Below are 26929 nucleotides of genomic sequence, written 5' to 3' on the forward strand. Positions count from 1 at the left end.
CCGTTTGTTGTATTTCTTCTTCCGCCTCTATAGGTTTTATTCATGTGGTACATTCCTGCAGTTTCCGTTCGAGTTAGCGATTCTTCTTTCTTTGCGCTTGTGATCGCTTCCGCTAAGGTGCTAAAGTTCCTGGCTTCCAAAATTGTCTTTATCTCGTCATTTTTTAAACCGTTAGTAAACACGCTTATTGCAATCTTTTCGTTTACTTTGGCCAGCACTTCTTCTGCATCTCTGTTTTCCTCTGCTTGTGCTATTGTTAATTTTGCCATGAGGTCCTCTAAACTTCTTCCAAATTTTTCTACTGACCTATTCGCTTGTTTCGCTGAGTTGATCTCCGCTGACAGAACAGGGATAGATTGTTTTACTAGAAACTTTTCTTTAATATCGGTTATTAGTGCCGCGTTTGAGTTGTAACTAGTTTTCAGTCGTAATTTTGCTGCTTGCGTTAGTTTCACCTTCAGCAGGTACTTTGTTAGTTGCGGTTTTCCCTCATTATCTAAAAATTCATCGTACAATTCAATTGCGTCTATGAATGCTCTAATTGATTCTTCGGTGTTTCCTATGTGAGGGATCAGGTTCCCTGCTGTTTTCAGTTCGAATTTCTCTCCCATCTTGTCGTTGTTATGTTCAACTTGTCTTTTCCGTAGTTCTGTTTGGACTTTTTCGATTTTTTCTCCAACTTTTGCAATAATATCTGCAATGAATTTGTCTTCTGCTACCTTACAGCTGTCAACTTTGTGTATGTACTTTATGCACCGTCCTAAACTGTTCCGTGACAGTCCTGAGTTTTTCCACCCATTTATCTGTGATTAGCTTATTTTTCCTTCGTTCTATAGTGTCTTTTGTGAGATTCCTATTTAATATAGTTATATCTTCCAAAATACGGTGAAATCTTTCCTCAAACATAAATTCGGCTTGGCCTGACTACGTTACTTAATAGTATATGGCCTAGTGTCTCGAAGTCGCAATTACTTCGTAAATCTTATCATTGCCGTTAAGTATATCAAATATAACAAAATATAACATAAAATATTATAATAAAATATAAATGTAAGTAAAATAAAAGTATCAATAATATTGGATAACCGTCAATATTTAAAATGTCAGTAAATTAGTAAGTGAGTAATTATATAATTAAAAAAAAATTTCAATATGAAAATTAAAAAAAATAGTCATCAAACTTACTTCATAAGCAGTTAAACTGTATTGTATTAAAAATAAAAATTACTCACGAATATGGGCACATGTGTCTATGCGTTTGGTCCTGGATTCTGGGCGTCTAACCTCAGCATCTCCATTGACTTAGATATCTCGTGTCGGATGTGGCGTCGAAGCTGCTTCTTCCATCGTCGATACAGTATCCATCCAATGATGATTAGGGCCAGGCTGAACGATACAATTCCCAAAATTCCAGGGATTGATAGCTTCTCGTTTTCGCCGGTTTCAGCTGTCACACCTCCGCTGTTGCCTGCTTGGTTTATGAAGATCTGTTCCTCTTTTTCTTTGTTCTGGTTGTTTCCCATCTTAAGTGTAGAGCTGCATACCTCAATCTATATGCGAACCAGAAAACTCCATTCTTTAACTTAAGGCCGGGTCGCCGTGAAGTTGGGGGTTGCTGGACGAAGACACTGCCCCGAACAAACAAACTTAAACTTTTTCAGAAACTTTATTCTTATATAATTAAATGTACAATTACATTACGTTGACCTTGAGATAGGTCGCGGATAACTCATTTCTCGGTAACTAGATCCCCTGACTAGCGCGACAGAGTGCAACGACAACAAAAGATGTCTCAGGTACTCGACCTTCCTATTTATATCTGTTATAGTTAAAAACAGTGCCAATATGTATTACCATATATGGTTAGGTTCTATACGTATTTCAATAATGACGTGTGCTTTCTTTGCAGTCTTTCAAATGAGTTTAATACTTTGAACTTTGCTACTATCGTAATAAATTATACAAATTGCAATTACAATATTATGACTTATTTTTATAACAAATAAATTAGGAAAATTCCGTGAGGGTTGTCGTGTACCATCACAAGTATCTTAAAATGTATTATACAAATATATGTATTATACACAAATTATATAAAAAATATATTTAAAAAATAGTGGTGTCTAATCTTTGCACTAACTAATTTATTTTTCTTGCTAATTTTCATGTCTGGCACCAACTTTTTACTTAATTTTAAAAAGTTTTCCACGGAGACTCTTTTTTCAGTGTAAACCGGAGTTTTTCGAAGTTCGAAATTGAAATGTTCATTCTATGGAAAATCGACCAGTTCTCTCCGAGCAACGATTAATCTCTATTAAAAGTTTCCAAATTATTAAAAATCTAAACCGAATTCTTGGTGGAACTACTTCCATTGAGCCGCAACGTTTTCACAATAGGTTCGAGTCCCACTAGTTATTAAACATTTTCTCTCTCTTTTTCCTTTACTCACTCAAACTTTTTTTATATAGCTACGTTCATTTACAAAATATCTATAAAACGGAAATCTATAGATTATTTTAGGATTAATACATTTCTCTATTATACTGTTCTTTACTGACTACAGTTTTATTTCCAAAGTATACTTCTGCAAATTATAAATATATTAGTATCGTTCGCGGTAACGATCCTGTACTAGTCCAGGATTACTTCGCATGCGCACTTTAAAAAAGAGCGTTCGCGGTAATCGAGTTCTGAACTGCTAGTCCGGATTTTGTCAGATTTGTCGTTCGCGGTAACCGAACTGTGAGTTCGGAACCAGTCCAACCGATCCTTGGGATCTGAAGCAAACTCGGAGTCCGAATATGCGCAGTAGGAATTTCAAAATACTTACAAACATTTCTATATTGTTTTGTGCTTTAAACAGCTGATTTGTAGCGGTGTTTGCTTTTCATTCTGTGTTTATTTCATTTGTTTTTACTACTGTAGTCTAAGGTTTAACTCAAATGTTTAGAAATTTATTGATTGTGATTGTCAATAAAATCTTTTTTACATACTTTGATGTATAATTTTTACAGTTTAATATGATCATATCATAAACAAATAAAACCTTTTTTAATATGAAGGAATATGTACTAAATACTGTGTGTCTCTTTAAAGTTAAATATTTATTTTATTTGTGATACAAAATAACCAATGGGTGCGTTCGGACGACCACAGCGGCTGGACAGCCGAGCCAGCAGTAGCTGTCAGACGTCACCGCTGGAAGTCAGCCGCTGAGAGATTTACTAAGCTTTCCCTATCACGGCTGGATACAACCACTCAGCCGATTTCTGCTGACAGCCAGCCGCTATGGTCGTCCGAACGCACCCATTGTAATGTAAAATTTACTACTTGAAAAAATGAATAAAATAACATAGGTATATCTATAGTAGTAGCGGATAGATACACTTATACGATCCCGGTGTAAGTCAGATCTATTTCAGGGACGCGACCCTGCTCACGCAAGCCATGGCTATCCCCCAAACCCAAATAGGGGAGGTCATGTCCCGATCCAAGTTTCCTACCAAATATCCAAAAATCCATTCCGATTATCCAACCCACAGGAGTAAACCTAATGCACCAGAAAAATCATTGGGGAAGGCAACGGGAAACCACTCCAATTATTTCTCCCGAGTAAAGTTAACATGGCGCAATCCAAACATAATCAGAGTATTACTGATCATGGATCTCGGAAACCAAGATCCGGCAGGGAAGGGTGCGCACCAGACTGTAGGGCCTTCCCGGTCGTCACCACACGAAACCCCTACAATTTAAAAACTACGACAACTTTAAAAATGTCTAGCAGTACAATCAGATTAGGCACATGGAATGTTAAAAGCCTCTATGCAGCAGGCAAGCTCGGTAACTTAGTTCAAGAGGTTAAATGCTTAAAAATTGATATAATGGGCATCAGTGAGCTCCGCTGGCCTGGAGCGGGAACATGTGAACAAGATGAAGGCAAACTATACTATTCTGGAAGTGTAGAAGATGACGTATATCATAGGAATGGAGTTGGCATATTTATAACATCTAAATTCAAGAAATATGTTAAAAATTTTGTACCTGTGAACGACAGACTAGCGATACTCCAATTAAATAGTAAACCATTTAATGTCAATGTTATCCAGATATATGCCCCTACTTCAGAAAAGAAATATGACAATGATGTTGAATCATTCTATAGTCAATTAAAACAGACACTTAACCATCTAAAAAGGAACGAAATCACATATATTATTGGAGATTTTAACGCGAAAATTGGTCAAGGACGAAGATCTGACCTGATAGGTGAATCTGGACTAGGGGAGGGCAATGAAAGAGGCGATAGATTATACCAGTTCTGTCAAGAACATGACATGATAATCGCAAATACATGGTTCAAATTACACAAAAGAAGATTATATACATGGAAGGGACCAGGAGATAACTCACTTGATATAATTAGAAATCAGATAGATTATATTCTAGTAAACAAGAGATTTAAGAATGGTGTCAAGAGATCAACGACATATCCTGGTGCAGATATCGGTTCAGACCATAATCCTCTAATAGCTGACATCCAAGTGAAGCTCAAAAAAGTCGAAGAAAGCCCCAAAACACCAAAATTACATATATCAGCATCCAACAAAACGCTAATAGAAAATGAACTAAATAATCAGCTAAAGAATTTAACAAATGAAAACAATACAGAAATATGGAGCACGTTTAAAGATCTCACCTGGAAAGTAATGGAAAAATATACAACAACGATGCAGAGGCACAAAAAACAACAATGGATGACTGATGAAATCCTGGAATTGATGGAGCAGAGAAGAAAACTGAAAGATATCAAAACAGAATACAAAGAAAAACAGAAACTAATTAAACAAAAGATAAAGGTAGCTAAAGAAAAATGGATGGAGGATAAATGCAAGGAATTAGAAAAGTTGAATGAAAAACATGATACGTTTAATATGTTTAAAAAAGTTAGAGAAGTAGCTGGTCTTTATCATAAGAAAACTCCACATACTATAACCGATTCGTCGGGAAAAATGATAATAGACGAACACGAAATTCGAACTACCTGTTATAATTATATAAATGAACTGTATAATGACGATAGACCCGAAGAACTGGAGACTTTAGATGAAGGTGAAGGACCAGAAATACTGAAATCAGAAATAATACATGCTATAAAATTGGCAAAAAACAAGAAAGCCGTTGGTCCCGACAACATACCTACAGAAATGTTAAAGCTCATAAATGAGGAAAACATTGGAATACTAGTCAAACTTTTCAATGATGTTTATTCGACTGGTGATATCCCTGAAGATTGGTTAAAGTCCGAATTCATAACCCTACCAAAAAAACAACGTCCAAAAAACTGTAGCGATTATAGAATGATAGGCCTTATGCCTTATGAGCCACACTTTGAAAATCTTTCTACGTATCATTCACAGTAGAATCAGAGATAAATGTGAAGAAGACCAGGATGAAACACAATTTGGTTTCAGAAATGGACTGGGAACCCGGGACGCACTCTTTGCACTAAATGTGTTATTGCAGAAATGCCGAGATCAAAGGAAAGATGTCTTTGCTGTATTTATTGACTATGAGAAGGCCTTTGATCGAGTACAACATCACAAATTAATTAAAATACTAAAGGATAAAGGAGTTGATAGTCAAGATGTACGAATCATAGAAAAATTATACTGGCGTCAAACAGCGACAGCTTGCATAAATGGAAAATCAACAGAAATATGCAAAATACAAAGAGGCGTCAGACAGGGTTGTATACTGTCCCCACTGTTGTTCAATTTGTATTCAGATAGAATATTTAAGGAAGCGCTGCATAATTTGGAATGGGGTGTGAAGGTTAATGGAATTCTGATAAATACAATCAGATATGCAGACGATACAGTTATTTTAAGTGATGATATGAATGGATTACAACACCTTTTAAATGCCATTGACAGAGTGGGAAGAGAGTTTGGCCTAAATATAAACTGTTCAAAAACAAAGTACATGGTATTTAGCCGTTTGGCCCATCAAGATTCACGGTTATATGTTGATGGTCATATGATTCAAAGAGTACCCAGTTTTAAATATCTTGGTTGCCATATTACTGAACAACTAGATCCAGATAAAGAGATAAAATGTAGAATCGAGATAGCCCGCACGACATTTTTAAAAATGAGGTCATTCTTCTGTAATGATACCTTGCAACTTCAACTTCGAAAGCGCATGATTAAATGCTACATTTGGTCAGTCCTCTTGTATGGTGTCGAAGCATGGACATTAAAAATATCCACCATTAACCGTTTGGAGGCCTTTGAAATGTGGCTGCACAGACGTATACTGAAAATACCATGGACGGCTATGCTGACAAATGTGGCAATCCTTAAGAGAGCAAATGCTACCCGCGAGCTGCTTGATAATATCAAATATAGAAAGATGGCCTATTTTGGACACGTAGTAAGGGGAGACCGGTATAATATTCTTCAACTTATTATGATGGGTAAAATCGAAAGACGTAGAGGAATTGGTAGAAAGCAGGCCTCTTGGTTGAGGAATATCCGGGAGTGGACAGGAATAAAGAAAGCAGAACACCTATTTAGAATAGCTCGAGACAGAGACAGTTTCGCCATGTTAATCGCCAACGTCAAGGGGACTTGATAGGGCACGTTAAGAAGAAGATATCTATAAAATCTTTATTAGACTAGGATACCCTAATATAATATTGATAAACAATACATAATATGGACGTTACTGTTAAAATACTCTATGTAATTGATAACAATACAATAAGTAACAATAATAATAATTATTATAGACAACACCAGTAACCAGTATAAAGAGAACAAATTTTTTTCTTAGAAAAAATATTTGGAGAATGTTTTAATATGGTCTCGTAGCTTATTAGAACCACTAAAAGTTATAACAATAAAAGATTTCATTAAACCATGCCTATTTATACTATAAACATATATCTGGTTGATCTGATCTAGTAAAATGTTCATGCAAATCTGAATTAAAATAACAAATTCATCAAAATAAGATGGATACATAAAAACTAGGTTATAATAGTGTTATGGACGAGTTCTAAATTCGTTCGCGGTGTAAATCAATCTTGAACTGATTCTGAACCGCGCTTGCGTACAACCCGAGTACTAAGAGAATTCGTAACTAGTCCTGGACTTGTACAGGATTGTTACCGCGAACGAAGCTATTAAAAAAATTAATTTTATTTATTTCAATCTGATAACCAGTTAATCCATGCAACAAAACATCAAAAACTATACATAAAGCTTCACAAAATATTCTGGATTACAAACGAAAACACGCAGAAAAAATGTTTTCTTCTACCGATTGGTGATTTCTTTTTTGCTATTTTGACCACAGGTGTGTCCCCCATTCAGCTTATGGGGTTACTCCATTCTTTTATCTTCTAATGTCTCTTCACTCCTCTTTAGAGCTCTCAGCGTATTTCCTGTAATTTTTCTCAGTACTCTCATCTGTGACGTTTCCAGTAGTCTTTATGTTGTGGCTGCATCGAGTCTTGTTTCTGATGCATATGTAATTATAATTACACCAATTATAATTATAATTACCAATAATTATTGGCCTTACACTGGCTTTATAAATTCTTGGTTTCATAGCTTGACAATGTAATTCCAAGGTATTTTACTCCCATTATTTGTTCAATGCTGATACCAACCATTTCTATTTTACATCTGATTGGTTCTTTACTGATTTCTATCGTTTTAGTTTTGTGAGATGACATTGTCGCATTGAATTGTTTTACTCCTATTTTAAATCTGTGGACTAATCTTTGCAGACTAGCTTCATCTTGGCCTATCAATATTGCGTCGTCTGCATAACAGAGTATTTTTACTTATTTGATTCCCATGCTATATCCTCTTTTTTACGTTTTCTCTTCATACCTTAAAAATTATTTTAATCGTCAAAAGTTAAAAAAGATTGGAGATGACCAGGTTGCAAACAAGACTCATGGTTTACACATAAGAAACTGCTGAAAAAATCTATAGAATATTTTAAACAATTGTAAAACAAAATAAAAATGAACTTTAACCCCAAAATTACCTTATAATTTGTGCAAAAGTAGTAAGTGCCTACAGCTAATTATTATAAGCACCCTGTAGAAAACTCTATTTAAATATTATTCCTAAATCGTTTATATCTAATCAAAGTTCCATACAAAAGCTTGACTAATTACAACACTTGAAAAGTTTGAAAGTTGTGAGCGAAGACAAATGTTTTGGAGTTTCAATAATTTTTTATGTTGAAAAGCACCCCACTAAATATATTTCAGAAAGTTAATGAATCACAACAACTACAATAAGGATGAATTCGCCAGTAAAAGTATTCGAAGAAAGGGCGCTGTTAAGGCCCCTTTGCGACTTGAAAACCTTATAAAAAGCGAATGGAATGGCGTCTGTTATTGGATCTCCAAGTTGGCCATTACAATTTTGTTTAAAAGTACTTTTGGAAACTATAGCTGGCAGGCTGTTTTCTACAAAGGTCACGTTGATACCATACACTTTAGTTTCTAACTTCCTACTTACTAAAAAATATTATAGTATGATTCAAACGCTGGAATGGTTATCGACTAAGGAGAAACATATACGAAGTAATTTATTTCTACTCTAATACAACTTTAGACGCTGCTTGTCGTGTGGAATAAAAGATGCATTTTATTCCATAACTTGGTAGCACAGTCATGAACGGAAAAATTTATTTCGAAAATATCTGAGCGAATTATTTTCTGTAGTTTTTGTTTTCATATATAAACATCATAATACAGTAATTATTAAGTTTTTATTTATATACTTTTATTCATTCATTAAGCATTACAATCCCTAGGGATTATAGCTAACGCTGTGGAGTTCAAAATCCTATCCTTGGGTGAGGTAGATTACTCCTCTATATCGTTTGTATCTTGTTGTGCGTCTTTGCTGCTGCCCTGAATCTTTTCCATTTCTTCATCTCCTTACACTGAACTTTGCCGTCTTTAACATTTATTGCTCTTATGTCTTCTTCTACATCATCCAGCCATCTTCTTCTTTGTCTTTCTCTACACCTGGGTCATAGAGGTGTCCATTTGGTTATCCTTCTCAACATATCTGAGTGTGGACGTCTCTGAATATACCCATCAATACTAAGCGAAGAGAATTTATGTATCTGACTATATTTTCTCCCCTTAATTCTTCTCCAAATTCGGCATTTGTTTTTATTCTTATTTCTCCCTCTCTTGTTACATTGTGACCCAGTATCGTTCTCATTATTTTTCTTTCAAATATCAGCAGGCCATCTTCCTCTTTCTTGTTAATCGTCGTTGTTTCCATTCTATACGTAACAGCAGGTCTTATATAGGTTCATATTTGTTCTCTTACTTAGAGTCTTGCTTCTCAGCAGATTTCTATTCATTCCATATGTTTTTTGCCTTTCATATTTTTTTCCTGTTCTCTTTTTCCGGTTTTCCCTATGGTTATTCCCAAGTAGCTACAGGTGGGTACAGTTTCTTTATGGTTCTGTGTTATTAGATATTTCTGAGTTGTTGTCTCGTTCTTTTCTATCGTCATGTATTTTGTTTTGTGCTGGTTTGTGTATAGCCCTATTCTCTTCGCCTCCGTATCCACTTTTTCAACTGCTTTTATAAGTGTCATCTTCGTCTTCACTATGATGATTAGATCATCTGCATATGCTCTTAGTTGAAGTTGATCCGTAATAATGTTTCTGTTTGCAAAGTTTATCCTTTTCATTACTTCCAATATTAGGTTAACAGTCGAGGAAGAGTCATCTTGTTTAACGCCTTTGTTTAGTTTTATCTCCTTAGTAATTGTTCCGTTGAAACTGACTTTTGCTGTAGTGTTCTTAGGCTCACTGTTAGCATATGTCTTAATTTTTCTGGGATTCCAAAATTATCTAGCTCTTCCATCACTTTCGTCCGATCAATTGTATCAAAAGCGGTTTTGAAATCTATGAATATTAGACGTATCTCTCTGTTGTATTCTCTCGATTTTTGAGTTATTTGCTCCACTGTATATATGGAATTAATTACCGATCTCCCCGGTCTGAACCCGTTCTGGTATTCTCGTAATATTCGCTCAGCGCATGATTTAAGTCTCATATGTTTGCTAGAACTTAATATGTAGAGTTTAATAAGGTTATTGCTCTCTAGTTCTCGTACTCCTCCCGATCTCCTTTTTTATAGATAGGTACCATAATACCTCTGTTCCAATCATCTGGTATTGTGTTTTGTGTCCATATTTATTGTAATAGCTGATTTATTTCATTATGTAATTCTCTTCCTCCGTATTTTATTAATTCCACTGCTATTTCATCTTCTCCTGCTGCTATTCCTTTTAGGAGAATTCTAATTTGTTTTGTACTTATTCTTCTGCGGGAATTTCTACTGCGGCTGGAAGCTTGTACTATTTGTATTACTTCTTCGTTGTAGTGTGTTTCCTCCGTAGTGAATAGCATTTTTTGGTAATATTCTTCTCAAATTGTGCTGATCTATTTACATATCTTCAAATACGATTTTTCCTTTTTGATTTTTTAGTCCTCTTGTTCTAATGCTGGACGTGTTTTTTGTTGCTATGTCTTTTTTGTAAAATTGTTTATTTGGTAATGTGGTTGTAAGGATATGGAAAAAGGCTGTCAAGGTTTTACAAACCTGAAGAAAAATTCCCTGCAAACTAGTAAAACTGAAATAACCGTGGGTATATTAGCATATAAAGCATTTGAGGAGAGCCTTGGACTATGAAATAGCTATTTGTATAACAAGGGAGGAAAGTGCTACTTTTCCTCCCGAGAATGAAGTTTACTGCCCGACGCGTATCGGAGGACAGTAATCATTCAAGGGAGGAAAAGGCACTTTACTTCCATGTTATACATATGGTTTTTCCACCTTCCTCAAATAACAAGTCATTTTTTCATGTTTACTTAATTTATTTATGTAACTAACTCAAAAAATTTATTAGAACTAAAACTAAAAAGTAGGTACAATATAACTATCAACTGTCAAATACAAGTCAAATTATTAATGTAAACATTGTAAAATCAAAATAACAATTTACTGTTTTTTTATTATTCTGCCAAATACAGGGTGTTTTATCAATAAACGTTAAAATGTATAGATACTTACGTAATAGAAAATAGATATTGTACAGGGCGTCAATAAGTTACATTTTATGAATGAAATACCATGACGTCACTTTTACTTTTCCTCCCTAGGGAGGAAAAGTACAACTTTGCTCCCTAAAATCAGGTCCGGAAAAGTATACTTTCGGTAGAGGTAGGTGGAAAAATAAGTTTCAAAACTGCTTCTAAAATATGTAGCAACGGGGTGCTATATGTTTATAAAAATACATTTTCTGGTTTCGTATTAAGGATTAATTCTCAGAAAATCTGGCCACTGAGAGCGATAAACATGGCGAACGACTTCACCGGTATGTTTCTACATTAGAAAAAAGTTATCAAGGAAAATGGAGACCGATTATGATTGCAGATTATTTATGAACACTAAAAAAGGATGTTCGTTATACAAAATTCACGAGAAAAGATAAAAATACATTATTTTTTTTTTTTGTTTATTGTGTCTCAACAACAAGGTTATTGACACTGGGCCAATTTTGTTACATAAGTTGTTACAATAGATTATTGCTTACAATAGAGAGAAAATACCTAAAAGGAAACATTAAATTTTATAGTACATATTTGTTTCACGCAGAAAGTCAAGTACATTCTGAACATGTTTCAAGTCACTAAGGATCACATTCGTAAGAGCCTGTATCGAGTATTTTTTTTGTTCTTGTTCGAACCCGGTGCACTGAGTGAGAATATGCTGAACGGTTAGCCATTCACTGTACTTTTCACAAACTTGATGTCTCTGAAGCCATGAGGTGTCCATGTGTCAACCGTGTGTGATCAATTCTCAACCTGCGAATGATTACCTTGTCTCTTCTGCTTAAGTTAGGTAGCTGAAAGGTTTCGACAGTAGGTTGTATTTTGAATAATTTCGAGGTTGATCTCTTCCATTGGTTTTTCCAGGATTTTTTGATTTGGGACCTGAAAAGTGGTTATAGATCTGATGCTAGTTGAACGTGTTTGATGTCTAATTTGGCTGTAATTGCTTCTTTTGCAGCAGTATCGGCGGTCTCATTGAAAACATTCCACTTTGCAGTTCAGAGAGCCCATATGAAACGAGTCTTTGTACTCTATGCAGAGTATGGCATTAACAAAATAAGAAAATCTACGGTTTCGTTTTGATTAAAATCTGTCTTCCTCCATCCCCCGATAGCACTATTTCTAGGTCTACCTGTTGTCAAGGAGGCTTTAAGGAAGACAGATTTTTACCATTCCGACCGTAGATTGTCGATATAAATTAAAATAATTTATATCGCAGTATGGATAGAACGCCCTCTAACGGGGAATAAGCGAAATGAATTTCGACTCAATTCAAGCTTTCTGCTTAACCCAGGTATAAACATACCAAAAGGCACCGCCAGGAAAACTGGCGCCAGGAAACTTTGAATTGAGTCGAAATTCATTTCGCTTATTCCCCGTTAGAGGGCGTTCTATCCATACTGCGATATAAATTATTTTAATTTATATCGACAATCTACGGTCGGAATGGTAAAAATCTGTCTTCCTTAGAGCCTCCTTGACAACAGGTAGACCTAGAAATAGTGCTATCGGGGGATGGAGGAAGACGGATTTTAATCAAAACGAAACCGTAGATTTTCTTATTTTGTTAATGCCATACTCTGCATAGAGTACAAAGACTCGTTTCTTATGGGCTCTCTGAACCGCAAAGTGGAATGTTTTCCTGGCGGTGCCTTTTGGTATGTTTATACCTGGGTTAAGCACAAAGCTTGAATTTAGTCGAAATTCATTTCGCTTATTCCCCGTTAGAGGGCGTTCTATCCATACTGCGATATAAATTATTTTAATTTATATCGACAATCTACGGTCGGAATGATAAAAATCTGTCTTCCTTAGAGCCTCCTTGACAACAGGTAGACCTAGAAATAGTGCTATCGGGGATGGAGGAAGACAGATTTTAATCAAAACGAAACCGTAGATTTTCTTATTTTGTTAATGCCATACTCTGCATAGAGTACAAAGACTCGTTTCATATGGGCTCTCTGAACCGCAAAGTGGAATGTTTTCCTGGCGGTGCCTTTTGGTATGTTTATACCTGGGTTAAGCAGAAAGCTTGAATTGAGTCAAAATTCATTTCGCTTATTCCCCGTTAGAGGGCGTTCTATCCATACTGCGATATAAATTATTATAATTTATGTCGACAATCTACGGTCGGAATGGTAAAAATCTGTCTTCCTTAGAGCCTACTTGACAACAGGTAGACCTAGAAATAGTGCTATCAGGGGATGGAGGAAGACAGATTTTAATCAAAACGAAACCGTAGATTTTCTTATTTTGTTATTGCCATACTCTGCATAGAGTACAAAGACTCGTTTCATATGGGCTGTCTGAACCGCAAAGTGGAATGTTTTCCTGGCGGTGCCTTTTGGTATATTTATACCTGGGTTAAGCAGAAAGCTTGAATTGAGTCGAAATTCATTTCGCTTATTCTCCGTTAGAGGGCGTTCTATCCATACTGCGATATAAATTATTTTAATTTATATCGACAATCTACGGTCGGAATGGTAAAACTCTGTCTTCCTTAGAGCCTCCTTGACAACAGGTAGACCTAGAAATAGTGCTATCGGGGGATGGAGGAAGACAGATTTTAATCAAAAGGAAACGGTAGATTTTCTTATTTTATATATTTTTAATTGAGTCGATGGAGGACATCGAATCAGTACATACTGCAATGTTTTTAGCTTTAGTTTGGCTAGATAACCATTTTAATGCTTGGAGGATGGCATATAGTTCTCCTGTATGGATGGAGTTGGATGCTGGAAGGCAGAACTTCTGAAGAACAGTATTTGCAGTTGTTACAGAATATCCAACCCCTGTCGCAGTTTTAGATGCATCTGTGTAGAGAATCTCGTCGTATGAGTTTGTGTTGACCAGCTTTAGGAACGATTTTCTCATAATTTGGCTATTGGTTTCATTTTTGGGATAGTTGTTAAGCGAAAGGTTAATTTTTGGGATATTGTTAATCCAGGGAGGAGTTGATGATATTATATGAGTATCTGTTACTGATAAATCAACAGGTCATGAAAGAGGAAGTAAAATTTGAGGTAGTGTCTGATATTTATTATTGGGCGTGCAGTTATAGGGTTTACAAATTAGCTCATATACAGGGTTGTTTCGATTAGAAGACACCCTAGCAAAGTATGTCAGAAGCAATTGTTGCCTACGAAGTGAAAGAGGAAGTTCACCTGCCTCGCAACGAAGGCTTTCGGTGGGACTGGACCTGAAAACTCTAAGACAGATTCGTAATGCGTTATTCTGAATAGTGTCAAGAGTTCTTACATAAGACTTTGATGCTGACATGTATACAAAGCATCCATAATCTAAGCGAGAGCGAATGAGAGATCTGTAAATCTTAATTAGGACGTCCTCATCATCTCCCCAGTGATGGTTTGCTATAGATTTTAATAAATTTAATCTGGTTGAGCAATTAACTTTGACATTTGTAATCTGTGGTTTCCATGTTAGTCGATTATCAAATATTAAACCTAGTATTTTTTGTTCATTCCATACCGTGAGCAGAGTACCATTTAATGTAATTTTGAGGTGATATAATGCTACGTGTTCTTCAACTAAATTTGAGTACTTTTGATTTTTCAGCAGAGAAATGAATACCAAAAATTTAAGACCAAGAAGTTAGTTCATTTACTGCATTTTGGATTTTTGTAGTTGTGAACGTATCTTTACCGCGGCAATATAACATGAGGTCATCTGCGTATAAGTTATGCTTCACTGGGCTATGAATATTACTGCAAATATCATTGATAGTGATTATGAATAAAGTGGAGCTTAGAACCGAACCTTGGGGTACTCCGTTTTCTTGAACGTAAGTTGAGGAAGCTTTTCCGTTAATTAATACTTTAAAGCGGCGACAAGAGAGAAACTGTTCGATAAAAGATAATGTAGGGTAGAGGTACCGGTTGCGGCCAATGCACCAGTTGCGGCCATCCGTCTATTATTTTGTATTTATTAAGTTGCACTTTTACTCAAATGTAAAACGACATCTCGAAACGAGAAATTCAAATACTTTTGCTTTTAATTATAAAAATTGACAGTAGGTGACGCTGCCGGTTTAAATATGGCGTATTATGAAAGTGTGTGTATGACGCTTCTATAGATTTCTTAAGAAATTTGTTAAGGAACAAAGGTAAGTTTACTTGTAGTTCATTCTCTGTATTTATAAGATATATCCAAATAATCCATTGTAATGTATTTAAAAGGTTTCATTATATCAGTTTTCATAAAATAACTTCAAATAAAATCAACCTTTCATTTAATATTTACTGTGGCCGGAACCGGTACTTGGAAATCGTATTAAGCTCCAGCTTAGGCCATTACTGTGGCCTCAACCGGGTATGCATATTTTGATTTGCGGCCACTGTCGCCAGAATTAGCACATTTTTATTAATTTGAGTATTAAATTAATATTTGAAATAACTGAACCCTCGTTGCTGACATTTCGACATACTGAAATGAAGAACAAATATAGAAATTTTTACATTTTGATATCAACAAAATATTTTACGTTTTCTATAGTTTTTAACTTAAGACAAGAAATTTCAACTCGATTTTGCTTTTATTAATCAACTATTTAATAAAACTAATTAAAAGTTAGAGAATTTCATTATTTGCTTATCTAGAATTAGAAGCCCATTGAAAACAAATGTGTTTCAATATAATTTTTTTTTCAGTGACAAAATGGCAACAATTAAAAAAAATGAAAAGTGCAGAAAACAAAAGGAATTAAAACGCCAATTGTTTAATTATACACCAGAAGCATTAAAAAATGCTTTAGATGCAGTTAGACTTGGCATGCCTGTTCAAACCGCTTCCAAAACATTTCAAATCCCCAGAAGTACCCTTAAATATAAATTAGATGGTAGTCGGCCGGAAACAACTGGTAAAGTAGGACCAACGTGTGTGTTGGGAGATGATCTCGAAAAAACATTATGCTCATGGATGAAAACTTCGTGTGAAAGAGGTTTCCCGGTGACCAAAGATGGACTGTGCTATTCTGTTCAAAAATATTGAATGAGAATAAAAGAAAAAATCCTTTCACCAACAATCGGCCCGGCCGCAAATGGTTTGATAGTTTCATGACGCGACACCCAGAACTTTCAGTCAAACAATCCGAGTACATCAGCAAAGCTCGTGCAGCTATTACACCTCCAACAATGTACAAATTTGAAAGAATTCCATCTACATATTTTAAAGCAGCACCACCTCATTGGGGATTGGGAAGTCAACAAATGGATGGATGACAGCAGAATCATTCTTTGAATATTTTCAGAACGTGTTTCATCCATTTTTAATTAAACAAAACTACGTTCTTCCTGTAATTGTTTTCTTGGATGGACATACGTCTCATTTAAGTTTACAATTAAGTAGATTTTGTCGCGATCATGGAATTATAGTTGTGTGTTTATATCCGAACACCACACATCTTACAACCATTAGACGTTTCCCTATTTTTCTCTCTAAAGTGTCAATGGAAGAAAACATTAAGAACCTACAGATTGGACAATGACGGAAGGGAAATACAAAAACAAGACGTTCCGAATGTATTGCACATGATTTTATCGAAAGTATCCTTTAAATCTGCAATAATTAATGGATTTCGAAAGTGTGGCCTTTATCCATTTAATTCGGAAAATGTAGACTACAGTAAATGCCTGGATCAAAGTAAAATCTCGTTTAGTTCTTTAGATCAATCAGTAAACAAGTCTGAAATATCTGAAATATCCAGTTTTAATTTTAAAGAGGGATATCTGTCCTACTTAGAATCGAAGATAGAAAATACAGTTCTAGATGAATTTAAATTTCAATATAATCAAGGACAGAAGACTAGTATTAAACAAGCTAAAATGCTATTTGATGTATGGACAAAGATTAAATGCGATTTGAATGAAAGTTTACCTGTTCTTTCATTCAATTCGCATTTACCAAATGCCGAAGATGTCATGGAATTTCCATTTCCAGAATTTCAACATATTACAGCTGAGAGTTCAGTTATTGAAGATGGGATTAATAATGAGTCATCATTAGTTGTAGATAATTTGGAAATTACGGCTACTGGGGTAGGTAACATACTTAGCGAAATGTTTCCTGAAGATAATAAAATCCAAGAGTTACCTCAAACATCAGTTGACTTAGTTGAAATGTTACCAAGCTGTAGTGTTATAAACATAGAAGAACAAAAATTATAAATAAAAAAGAATTCAGAGTTTGATACTACAATAACATCTGATATTAAAAGTGAATTAAAGGAAAGTTTAGAAGAATCTAGTAATAAAATAAATATTTTAAGCAATATATTAGTAATACCCCGGCCAAAGACAAACGAAAAATCTAAAAAGAGAGAATATGTCTTAAGTGTCTTGACATATGAACGCTGGCTTGCTGATGCTGAGAGAAAAGAACTGGAGAAAGAGAATATAATTAAGAAAAAAGAAGAAAACAAGAAGAAAAGAGAAGAAAATCGACGGAAACGTGTTGTAGCACAAGAAATGAAAAAGAACCTAAAAATATATAAAAAACAGAAAACAGAAATTACTCTTGAAAACACACTGAAAAAAAATGAAAAGCAGAAGACAGAAATTGCACTTGAAAACACCCTGAAAGAAAACGAAAAGCCGAAGACAGAAAGTGCACTTGAAAACACACCGAAAGAAAATGAAAAGCAGAAAACATAAATTTCACTTGAAAACACACTGAAAGAAAATGACTATGTCATTGTAAAATGCGATTACTCATTATATCCTGGTGTAATTACCAAAATTGATAGTAACGATTATGCTGTTTCAACAATGGTCAAAACGTTGAATCACTGGAAGTGGCCAGAAAAAAAAGACGAGCTTATATACGAAAAGTGTGAGGTTGTTCAGACAATTTCTGAATCTAAGAAAATTAATTCTAGGGGAATATATGATGTACCCGAAATGTCTAATTAAAAAAAAAGTGGTGTTAATTACCCTCGTCATCTAAGTTACCTACCTTTAATACGATTTCTTTTACATTAAGAATATTTTTTAGTTTATTTGTTATATTTTATGTGTTTTTTTATTATCTCATGTCCAAATAATAAATGACTATTAACCTACTTTTTATTTACTTTTATTTACACTTTTCTTATCTTCATCTTTATTATTTTTTATATTTCATTTTTACTTTTTTATCATGGCCACAACTGGTGCACAACGTGGCCCCTATTGGTGCTTTTGTGGCCGGAGCTGGTGAAATTAGCTTCGATGATTTTAAATTGTTTTTACTTGAAATTTCTATAATAGTATCCGATGTTCACAGTTTTAAATTAATTTAGAAATATATTATAAAAGTTTAGTCCGTAAATCATTCGAAACTTAAATTCATTTTTGATACGACAAAAGATTTAATAGAAAGTTTAGCTTAAAGTGGCCGCAACCGGTACCTCTACCCTATTTCCTGAAATATTGTATTCCTTTAATTTGGTTAATACAGTAGAATGTAGTAAAGTATCAAAAGCGCTCTCGATATCAAATGATGTTGCTATTAAATCTTGTTTGTTTTGAAAAGCGGTTGTGATTTCTGTTTGTAGCATTACTAAGTTGTCAGCCGTGCTTCGGGACGGACGAAATCCAGATTGAGCTGAATCTAAAATTTTGTATTTTTCTACATACCATATTAGTCTTTTGTTTATTAGTTTATCTAGATAGAAGTTTACACAAGGTGCATGTTAGTGAAATAGGACGGTACGAATTTGGGTTAGTAGAGGACTTGTCTTGTTTCTTGATTGGTATAACGATAGATTCCCTCCATAATGTTGGAAATTTTTGATCGGTCCATATTATGTTGTAGAGTATTAAAATTTTTTTGATGGCAGACGTAGGGAGATTTTTGAGGAATACGAAGGGGATGTTGTCGGGACCTGCAGCCGAATTGTTACAAGTTGGAAGAACATTTAATAATTCCTGAAGTGTAAAAGGAGTGTTTAAGACAGTAGAGTCAAATTCGAGTGATTGAGAAGGATATTGTACAGAAGGGTTTGCTTGTTTGGGTATGTTCTTATTTTTAAACCGTTGATAGAAATTTTCGGCAATTACGTTAACAATTTCTTGGTCATCCATAACTAAATTAGTTTTATGTAAAATAGCTGGAATTTTTGTGTGTGTATTTTTTCCCTCATTTGATTAATTTTTTCCACACTTGAGAAGGAGGAGTATTACCTGTTATAGTGGAAACGTAGTTCTTCCAAGGGTGCTTCTTATTTTGTTTTAAGACATACCTCGCTTTGGCTCTAAGCTTTTTAAAATTAATGAGGTTTTCTTCACTTTTGTTTCGACGATATCTATTAAAAGCGGTCTTGTATTCTTTTACGGCAGTTGTACAACGTTCATTCCACCAAGGAGTACATTTTCGTTTAGGAGTTATTATACTTTTTCCTATGTAAATATCAGCAGCAGAGATAATGCATTTGTTAAAATTATCTACATCATTATCTATGTTACCAGAGAAGGAAAATTGTTCTATTTGATGGTTAATTTCAGTTCTAAAACTTGCCCAGTCCGCATTAGAAATCTTCCATTTTACTATTGTTTCTGATGATTTTTCTTCGTTATTCGTTATGAGGATGGGAAAATGGTTACTATCATGTAGATCATCTACAACATTCCATGTAAGAGAAGAATATGTTTTGGAATCGCATAGGCTTAGGTCAATCGCTGAGAAACTTCCGGTGGAAATATTGAAATGAGTGTTGGAACCATTATTTAGAAAACATGTGTCAGTAATGTTTAGTACGTTCTCTACAACTTTTCCTCTACCGTATGTGGTTTGTGATCCCCATGAAATATTGTGGGCATTAAAGTCTCCGACAATTAAAAATGGTGCTGGAAGTTGAAAAATTAAGTCTACTAGTTCAGCTTCAGTTGGATTGTAACTTGGTGGGATGTATATACTGCAGATAGTTATTCTTTTAGGGCACCATATGGTTACTGCGATTGCTTCTAGGTTTGTAACTAAAGGTAAATGTGTTGAATAGACGTCTTGGTCGACAAAAATTGAGGTTCCTCCACTTGCTCTAAGGCATTCTGTTCTTATGTGATGATAGCCTTTATAACCCTTAAGAACAATATTATGAGTTTGTTTGAAATTTGTTTCTTGTAGGCATAATATATTTGGATTAGTGTCGCTAATAAGTTGTTGGATTCTTTCTAAGCGGCAGAAGAATCCGTCACAATTCCATTGAAGTAGTGTGAAAGTTATTGATTTTTGGATGTTTCAGGTTGTTGTAAATGATCGGTTGAGTCATCACCGTCAGAGGTATCCATAGATGTTTCTGATAAAAGGCTACCTGTAGCGTCTGTTTGTGCAGATAGTTCCCGTTTGAGCTTCTTTGATATTCTTGTGAATTTATTTTTTAGTCCTCTGGTGGTTAGGTGTGGATAAATTTCATACATGTCAGATAATAGCGAGTTAAGGTTAAAAGTAAATTGGTTGGCTTCTTCTGTCATATTATTACTTCCTGGGGCGTTCTCAAGAAAGGCTATGAGATTATCTAGTGGAGTAGAGAAAACTTGTGGGCTGTTGGTGTAGAGATCTCTCATCATTTGCTTAGATTTTCTTATCTGATATTTTGGATTTATCTGTCGGATCCATTTTTGACTTTTTCTTTACGTGCTTTATGTTACTTGCTAAAGAATCTTTAGGAGGGGGCATCAATGACGAGCTTTCAGTTTGAGAATTAGATGTAAGATTATCGAGAGGAGAGGAATCTGGTGTGCTCAGTGGGCTAGAGAGTGGTCTTTTGTGTCCATGTGTAGGCTCATGAGATAAGTGTTCTATAGGAGGGGACACAGTTTTTGTTTGTTCACCGGACACACATGATTGTTCACCGGAAGATTGAGGACCAATAGTGTTTTGACAATTTGTACAATTTTCGGCTGTATGACCTGTTTGTTTCCATATGAAACATTTCATCTTATCAGTAGATAGGAATATACGGTTTGTTGTGGAATCGAATTCAATGTGAAGCTCATAATTTTCGGTAGGTGGGATTATGTATACTTGTCTTCGAAATGAAAGAATATGGGTATATTCATCTCCTTGCATTCCAGCTTTTAAGAAAGAAACGGGAGAAGCGAGTTGTAAACTAATGCCGCGTAGAGCAGATTCTACGAGAACGTGGGGAATTGAGGGACTGACATTCGAGATTAGGATACGTTTTGCTGGAGTAACTAATCTTCTGATAGGTAGGTCTAGACCGTTTACTGAAACAATGGGATGGTTTGAAATAAGCTGGTCAACAAGTTCAACTTTGCTTAGGTATATTCAAATCCGGTTATTCGAGATTCTAGATGCAAATATTATATTTTTGAGACCAACAATATCATCTGTGCATTTTACATAATCGAATAGTTTTAAGTTCTGTTCTGAATGATAAATAATTGCTTGTTCCTTTTTCGGGAAGGAAGGCTTCGATCTGGATTTTATTGCAGTTACGTAAGATGTGGGTGTTGAAGATTGAGTGTTACTAGATGAAGGCATTGATGAGTTATTATTGACTGTAGATTGATTATCCATAATTTTATTGCTTTTGTAGTCAAAAACAATGGAGTGGTCAATATTAATGTTTATATTTCTCCTGGAGTATCCGCAAACAGCAATTCATATTGTAAAATATGTTGCCTACCTATTGGTATGTCAAAAGCCGAGGCAATTGACCGTACTAATTACTTTGTTTTTAATAAGTAGACAGCAAAAAACTAGACAATTGAATAATAAATGCTGGAATACCTGCGTGTTGGCTGGAACCCGCCGCCGCAGCAATGAGAAAATATCACCAATCTGTTCACCACTGTTTATTTTCTTTATCTTCCAAATTACACTAATTAATGTTTTGGATTAACCACATAAAATTGAGTAAAAGTCGGTGCAAAACTTTCAACCAACTAAACTCGTTCAGAGCCGATAGGCCAGTCCAAAAATACATTTTGATTTATACTAAATATGTAAAACAGTAATTAATAACCCGAACGAAATCTTAAATTTCATTTTACAAAAATAACATGTCTGTCCTGAAAAAATCAGTATTATTCAGTAACAAACAGACATTAAAGTAATAGATGAACAATAATTAATTTTTTTGGCACTGTTAAAGTGTTATTAGCAAGAAAAAGTTTTTCAAAAAATTGTATGGAGTAGATAATTTTGAAGAACCGCTTTTGTAAAAAAAAAATCGGTCAAAGAAATGATTGTCAATAGACGCCTACGATGTAAACAAAAATATTGATTTCCAGGATTTAGGGTAGCTCCAAAGGCAGAAAAAATTAAAATAACTTAACGATTTCAATAGTGAACACAAAGCAATGACAAAGCAACAAAAGAAAAATACAGTCTATATAGAATTGTAAGTCGACCAAAGTTTGGCATTTGTCATTGCTTTTGCAATGTATACAATGAAACCTTTTGATCCAAAAAGGTTATTCACGAGATTCCCAAAGCATAGGGAAAGACTAAACTTTCTCAATGATATTCACTTTTACCAGTGAAAAATGGCGAGTGATTCATTTTAATGCTATAGGAAAATACATAGGCGCGCGACATATGCCCCACTCAATATCCAAATTGCGTTTTTGTATTACTCGTTATATATTCAGTGTGTAAGTATATATGTTTGTGCAGAGCTATTTTATTTAAGTCTTCTTATGAATGAGGCACCAGACTAAAAAAATACGAGATGTAAATAATAGGCCAGTAAAGAAAAAAAAAGCAGCTGAAAAAATCTTATACAGGTTTTTGAAGATTCTGCAAGGTATATAAGAGATAGCTGATGACAAAAAAAGATAGTAAAAAGCAAAATCTTAAAAAAAGAACCTTATACGACCCACAGGCACCAAGATAAATTTTTCCTTAAAATCATATTCCCATTGTTTATTAACATTAAGAGCTGAAAATTGAACAGTTTATAAATAAAGTTCTGGATTTTATGATCAAATTTATACAAGACATGTAAAAAAGATGTAAAAGTTATAACCCTTTAATGTGATCGTACTCGTAAAATACCACCACCTTAAAGTGAAGGGGAGACCTTTCCGAGCTCCGTTTTTTTTAAGTGGAACTTCAAATCCAAATGGTTCTTTCAAAAATCGATAGAGAGGGTTAGTCTGTCTTGGTTAGGGTCCATTCCTCTGATCCATAAATCAGAATGGGGATGCTTCAGTATTTTATACAGTATAATACGAATTTTGAGACAGATGTATTAGGTATTTTTCTCTTGTAGTTTTTTATCTTTATGTTTTTGTGTATTGTGTAAGTGCCCAGTCTTCCAACCTTCGTTCCAGATTTATAGGGGCTAAAACCAACACAGGGAATTGATCGCAGATTTTTATAGGTCTTATAATTTTTATAGAAGAGCTTGTGACCTACGTTGCCGAATCGTGTGAACTTTCTTGAAAGGTTTCTATTTCTCGTATTTCTAAGGTTCATTATCACTATCCTTATAAGCTTTTCTGGTATTTATAATATTTTCATGGCCTCATATAGCATTCTTGGGTTTATGAAGTCATAATCCTCTTTTAAATCAACATAGGGAATCAATATACATCTACATAATCACACACATACTCGCAGCCCATTATACTTCAATCCAGTGTAATCACAATTAAAACATCTACACACAGCTACCTATCCAACAACTCCGGATCGGAAATGGCAGCTACCGCTAACGGCGGTTACAATTTCAGCGAAGCATCTCTTCAATACAGAGTACCTTCTCCCCGGCAGTGTTCCGACTCGATCCGTCGCATAGCTGCCGCTGCAGGTTGAGTTTCTTTTTAGTTCAGTACACTAATGCTGGGGCCACAGTAACGTCTAATGCCGTTAATTAATGCGTCTAGTGGGAGTTTGTTGGATATGATGCGCGCTTGGTCCTCTGCTGTTGAGCTACTGACTGCCAAGCTGAAGGCATATCGTTACATTCTATGTTTTTTAATTGATTTTCTAGCTGTTCTTTTTCTTCTTTCTGTGAATTCTTTTAACATCTTTTCTTCTAGCCACATAGTTTTTGGGCGAAGTTTGTGTATTTTCTCTGTCTCTTTGCAGTTTTGCCTTGTTTCTTTTTGCCAAAGCATTCCTAAATTCTTCATCGAATCAGTTTTGACGTCGATTATATGCATTTTTCGTATACAATTTTCTTCTTCAATTTCTTGTTTAACTGGATTCCATTTCATTTTATTTATTTCTTCTCTAGTCTGTCTACTACATTTTTCTCTTGAAGGCGCCCTACTTGGTAATTTAATCTGGCTAATTTTTGTTTTAGTTTTGCTATTACTAGTATACAACATATAAATACCGGTATATCTTTAAAAAACCGCTTCCGTGTAGGATTTTCTCGAGGTAAATCCTTATTGTTCTTGAGGCAGATTGGAGGAATGTAATTTCCTTTTTACAGTGTACTTACGAAACACGCACTCCCGAAATCTGCAGATATAATTTTTCTCTCCTGACAGACATAATGCTTTCTAACAAAGTTAAATAAAATGACACCCCAAAAACATATTATGGTGTCACCCCTGGAACTAGCGGCATGGCAAGTGAGACCGTGTGGCAATTTAGAGTCGGCGGAAAGTAGCGTGGCAGTATGAAAGACCCGTGAAGCTACATGTATTTGGACAGTTAAATTAATAACATCTCTCCAAACTTTTAATCTTCAGTCGAGGCTCTTTTCAAGGTTTCAATTAAAAGTATTGGATTATTTCAAGTGGAAATATCAGCGACAAAGTACAAGGGGAAAACGATTTTAATCCAATACGCAATCACTGGAAATATTGCGATCTAATATCTTGAGTCAAATATATCGCTTGAAAAATAATAGTAACAATAAAAGACTCGAGGGACTCGACTTATTCCATGCATCGTGGAATAATTATTAAAGTAAAAGATGGTTTTGCTTGTTTTCGATTCAGCGGGATGCACAATCCCTGGATAGCTGTTTCTGCCATTGCAGGCTTCCTCAACAGAGCTAGCGTGCACACCTCTGAAACGAAAACCAGCTAGCCCGTCTATTTAGGGGAAATTTCAAAGATCATTGAAATCCCCATTGGGACGCAATCCAGCGACATCTAAACAAACTGAAGAGTCTCAGATGTAGAATTCACTCGCAGAATTCGCTGGATCGCAGATGCAGATTTTTCCATTCGTTTCTGTTTTTGCTCATGGTTACCTTTTCTTTAACTCTTCTTCTGGTCCTCAAATATTTGGTTCTCCCATCTGGTTTTGGGTCTTCCTTGTGGTCTATGTGATATTGGTCGTACTTCATCAGTCTTCTAAATTCAGTATTACTACATATTACCTAAGTTTAGCGTGCCTGTTATTCTCCGAATTAAATATCTCACTAGACTCCTTAATCTTGCTTCATGTTTCTATGCCAGATACAATACTTCAGTACTATCTAAGCTTCTTATCTTTGAGGAAGTTGTATTTCCAGTTGGTTCTGTATACTGCCAGGATTATTTTATTGATTACTATGCTTCTATCATCATTTCCATTAACTGGAACTTTCAAACTCATATTCGTCAATATTTGACCTTGTCACATTAACTCTATTTTTTTCTTAAGCATATTTGGTATTTTTTTGTTTTGTTTTGATTTATTGTCAAACCCCTTTCTGCTTTCTTGCATAACTTTGCAAGTTCTTCCGTTAAACTTTGTAGGTTTCTGCTAACCAATGCTATGTTGTCAGCGTACGCTACAAGTTGCGACGTCGATGTTATAATTTTTTACCTTTTATTTCTGCAACTCTTATTGTTCCTTCTATGGCCATATTAAATAGTGATGGTGATAAAGAGTCACCCTGTCGTACTCCAGTAGCTATTTCTATATTTTTTGACTGTATTAAGAAGTTAAACAACAAATTATGCTGGAACTACAAACACCAGAAAATACCATACACAAAGAAGTTTACATAAGCAAGCATGAAGTGCAAAAACACTTGAACAACTAAAAAACAGAATAGCTGCAGGTAAATAAGGGATAACCAAATGAAATATAGGGGAACGGCAAAGACGGATCAACTGATTATTAGACACAGTAAAATATCAGAACAATTGAGAACAAGCGAGCTAATCCTATTATTCAAAAAGGGCGATAACAATATTTGGACTATCACCACGCCCTGACAAGGGCTAAAGAAATGAGGTGGAGGAACCAAGATAACAAAATTATTTTGTTAACACTTTCGTTGTAAGTCATAGCACCACTCGGTAGAATAACACTAGGAGAGCACTTTGCTTCCAATATCGCTATAGCCCAAATGTCGTCCTATATTTTCTGCCTCCCATATTTGCACTATATGACCAGATCATCGAAGTCTCTGAAGTCTAGCGAATTTTTTGGAAGCTACCTACCTATTTGGAATTTTCTACCTATTTCTTGGAAGCTACCTATTTCTTGGAAGCTTTGGTAAACTTTATGATTATATCTAGATTATTCTAGATTGCTATATTAGACAAGGCGAAAACGGCGGGTTCGAAATATTATATATACCTATTCGAAATATTCCCATGAGATTTTTTGCATAATCACATTCGTGAGACATCCCAGAATAAGGTGCAAGTCGCCCACGTGAAAAGTCGTCCAAATTTTTTTAAAACATTTTTTTTAATCAAATTGCAAAAATCAATATTTTTGGCCCGAACAATTTTTTTGTAGGTTTTTTGGACCATTCTGGATAAAAAAGATCTCTTCTAATTTTTCTCTAAAGTTGATCGTTTTTTAGTTATAAGCAATTTAAAACTTAAAAAAAAAAACG

This window comes from Diabrotica virgifera, chromosome 10 (assembly GCF_917563875.1).
Source record: "Diabrotica virgifera virgifera chromosome 10, PGI_DIABVI_V3a".
NCBI lineage: Eukaryota > Metazoa > Arthropoda > Insecta > Coleoptera > Chrysomelidae > Diabrotica > Diabrotica virgifera.